The sequence below is a fragment of the Cupressus sempervirens genome, chromosome 4, assembly GCF_028749045.1.
Source record: "Cupressus sempervirens isolate cs-2001-9-10 chromosome 4, ASM2874904v1, whole genome shotgun sequence".
In the NCBI taxonomy this organism is placed as follows: domain Eukaryota; kingdom Viridiplantae; phylum Streptophyta; class Pinopsida; order Cupressales; family Cupressaceae; genus Cupressus; species Cupressus sempervirens.
The window spans coordinates 819,676,415-819,680,423 of NC_143121.1; the positions used below are offsets into that span (position 1 = coordinate 819,676,415).

General features: G+C 33.4%; 1 non-coding gene across 1 annotated transcript; it reads left to right on the forward strand.

The window, feature by feature from the left end:
• The first annotated feature begins 1,680 nt into the window (after positions 1-1,680).
• Positions 1,681-1,767, forward strand: TRNAI-UAU (transfer RNA isoleucine (anticodon UAU)). The gene is given in 2 exon segments: positions 1,681-1,718; positions 1,732-1,767. It is a non-coding gene; the product is annotated as a tRNA-Ile (tRNA).
• The last annotated feature ends 2,242 nt before the right edge of the window (positions 1,768-4,009 follow it).

Here is a 4,009-nt window from a genome sequence, read left to right on the forward strand (position 1 = left end):
GCCCCCCTATTGGTTTTCTAATGGAGCACCATTTCAATCTCCTCATGTGTTTTTTCCTATGCCCTTTATCATATGACCATAAAAAGTTTGTTATATATGTAAGAATTTGCCTAAGGGAAAAATTCACCCAGGAACTAAGAACTCAAACATAAGCACACAGTAGACCAAAAATGGATATGAGCACCTTATCCAACATTCTAGATGAATGGATAAGAATGACAAAGTGTCATATGTGTGTAGAAGATTCATGTGTTGTAGACAACACGTGCTTAAAAGAGGTGCGGACCCTTGTGATGTCAACATGACAATTGACAAAAGTGCACATACTCCTAGGTGACTAATAAATAAATATTAAAATAATGCATTAACCTAAGTAAACTTAAGTGTAATAAGTAAATACTTATTTACACCAACAATCAACTTTCAAAAGTGGTTATACTAATATTGACTAAAAATTCAAACACAAGCATAGTAGATATTGTATGAGGATAGGACCTTTTGACACACTTAATATCTCCCATCCTGAGACATGTATTATTATCCCATTTATTCAACTTCTAGTCAACTTTGGTCCTATTCCATTTCCACATCTCCTTTAAATATGGGTCAGTAACAAATGAAACCCCCATGCACCTAACTTGATGCTTAGGTCCTCCACAGGCAAGACCATAGTTGTTGAACCATGTTGGAAGATCTTCCTCCCTACTAACTCCCAACTAACCATGATGGAAGATCTTCCTCCCTACCAACTCCCAACCAACCATGACTTAACTTGGGAAGAGAGTTTTTTCTCCCAAAGGCTTTATAAAAGAGTTCTATCTTAAGGATAAGATCAATTATATATTTTAATTTTTTTCTTTACTAGTGGAATTGGAGTTTAGCCTTGCAACCAAGAGCTTAGCCCTTTATAGGGAAAGCTCCTCCTATAACCTCTTGAACAATATATTGGTGAGTACAACCTCCATATCCTTTATGTGGATTGTGGCTAAGCCATGTTTGTCTTGTATTTCACAATGTTCATTTTCCACATATATTTTGACTCAATTGAATGATTGTGATATGCTCCAAAATATTCTCAACTTTTATAACTAAGAAACATAGTTTAATCAATTTTGAAAAATAATTAAATAATAAATTTTATGTTTATCTTATTAAATTTATAGGGAACATAAAATAATTTTTATATTTCTTTCACAATGTACAACGAACTTTCATCTAGATTACAAAGAAAATCAGAAGTTAAACACACACACATTTAAATTTTCTAAAACAGCAGTCTCTACCAAATAAACTAACCCCAAATATCCAAGATCATTCATATTGTTAAAAGGGTCAAAACGAAAGAAGACTAATTTGTCTTAGTAAGTTCCAAGTTAAGCTAAGAGGTTCCTTCGAGTAAGAGAAAAACTTTGACCGCTCATTTGAAAGGACAAAAGAGAGTTGACATATAGGTTTCAACGTTTCATAATGATAATATTGATTTGGAGTGCTTCAATTGTATGAGTTTCAGACAATGGAGGAAAGAATGTATGGAAATGCAACTAGTAAATGATGTCGGTAAGAATCCAAGAGTTTCCTTTGAAAGTTTTTTCCTTCCCGTTGCAGGTGTGCCAGGTAATTTGTTTAAGTCGTTTTTTATGCAGTAGGATTTAAAATTTAAGCTTGTTTCAACTGCCAAGTGGTCCCGTAGCTCAGTTGGTTAGAGCGTTGGTCTTATGAATGCTTTAAGGCAGCCGAAGGTCGCGGGTTCGAGCCCCGCCGGGACCATTAAATTTAATATAATTATTAAACAGTAGTTGATTCTTAGTTTTTTCGCAAAGTTTTCAAGTGGTTAGTTATGGAATATTATTAAATTCTAAAAAGGAAGAAAGGGAAATAACATGGATTTTTAAAAAAGCCATAAGTTGAAATTAAAGAGATGGGAGATGAATTATTAGTCCTTTCAAGTTGCTACACACAATTAAATTAGATTTGGTGCATTTCTTAAGTTAAAAAATAATTATATATTTTTCAATTAATTTCTGAAGTTTGTAGTGAAAATAACAAGAAAAAATTGGAAAAATATTATTTCGTTAATTTAGCGGAAAAAAAATGACTTTGTTTTGTTTTAGTACTTTTTGTGGGAGATTAGCTCGTACCAATTTGATTTATTGATAAAAAAAAATTAGAAAAAATATATTTATAGAAATTTCACCTTAATTTGGAAGACTTTGAAGTAGAGTTATGTCCATCATCTAAATTTGATAGAGGAGTGAATCTAATTAAGGGAGGTACAAATTGGCCAATAGCTATTACAAGTTTAAATCCTTGCCTTTTGTTGGTAAACAAATTTGTCACTATAAAAATAGCCCAATGGAGTGTATGTGGCAAACCGTTCACAACAGTTGAATAGGCCCTTGGTATGCAGCCTTCCTCTGTGTTTAGAGGGGCAGCTCCCTTGTATGATGTAATTTTAAGGATTTTCAATAAAGAATTTAAACTTTTAAAATCAATAGAAAGCCATTGATGACGAATGCACCACGTGACTTCATAACTTTCTAGAGTTAACATAAAATAATAATAAAAACAATCAAGAACTACACTTGAAAATAATCATTATCACCATGTCGATTCATAATTCATAAACATTCACACAATACTGTAAAAACGTTTACTACAGAGAGAATCAATAGCTTTATGCTGCAACAATCTAGATTTTAGAACAAGAAATCAAACGCATCTCTCATTTTATTTTCTTGCACAAAGAACATAATAGAGATTTTTAATTTCAAAGACAAAATTTGCACATACTTTCCAAAATTTGTCTTCTGATCAAAATTTTAGGATAGTGTTCCCTTATTCTAAAGTCTAAGAAAGTCCCTTTACAAAGCCAAAAATGACTCTTTATATAGACATAGAGGCTAAGAACTACGTCTTCATGGTTAATAACAACTTCTCAAATATGTGATTCGGGTGAGGTTAATTAACCTCTACAAAATTAACCTATATGACCTAAAACTTAGACCTTACCTATTTTGAAAAGAAGATTGAATAATCTAACCCTAAAGACATTTCTATCTTATCGTGAAGAGATAAAGAAGATAAGACATATATGTGCCCACCAAACCCTGACTTTATGGTTCCCATCTCTCTAATTGTGTCTATATTGTCAAATGTGCTTTTATTGTATGAGCAATAAGGAACATTTATAAACATTCTTATCTAAGATTCCACTTCTTTGAAAATTCCACTTGTTTGAGAATTATGTTAAATAATTCACGCGCTTTGAGAGTAGTCTTTGGTAGAGAGGGAGAAGAGTTTGAATTGGCATTGAATCCATTGTAAAATTCATTATGATCCATTTCCTCTTCACTTTTCAAAGATGGCATTGAATCGTCTATACCAATATTACTCGGCTCTGTTGTATCTTGGAGCAGAAATGAAGTTTGGAAATTCATTGGGTCTGATTGTAAAAGGACGTGTTGGTGTGGATTTGCTGTCATCTGAATCTTTGCCTGCAAAGTTGTAGTTCTCTGATAGAGGTTTGTGAGTCACAGGATCTATTCCCATTAGCTTCAGCTTCTTTTTAATGCGTCAGTTCCAGAAATTCTTAATCTCATTGTCAATTCTCCCTAGCAATTTGGCAGCTATCTGTGACCACATGTTTCCAAGGACAGCATGTGCTTCAATGATAACCTTTTCTTTGTGGAGTGAAAATGCACCTCTTTTCAAACCCGATCTCAAGTAGTTTATCCAGCAAAGCCTGCAACTTTTCCCACACCATTCAAGCCCAGCGTACGAGTCAATCACCACATTATTTCGGGTTGCATCTCTGGATTGAGCGTACTATGCATTTTGGCACATCAAAAGCATGTGATCTTGTTATCGTTAGCCATGTGTAACATAATATTATGTTAAGTAGATTTTGAAAAAGCACTCCACCTTCACTATCCTTTCATCTGTTCCCATTCCATTCATTAAGTCCTTTCGCAAATACTTAATACGCCGCCAAAATCTTTCTATATCAGAC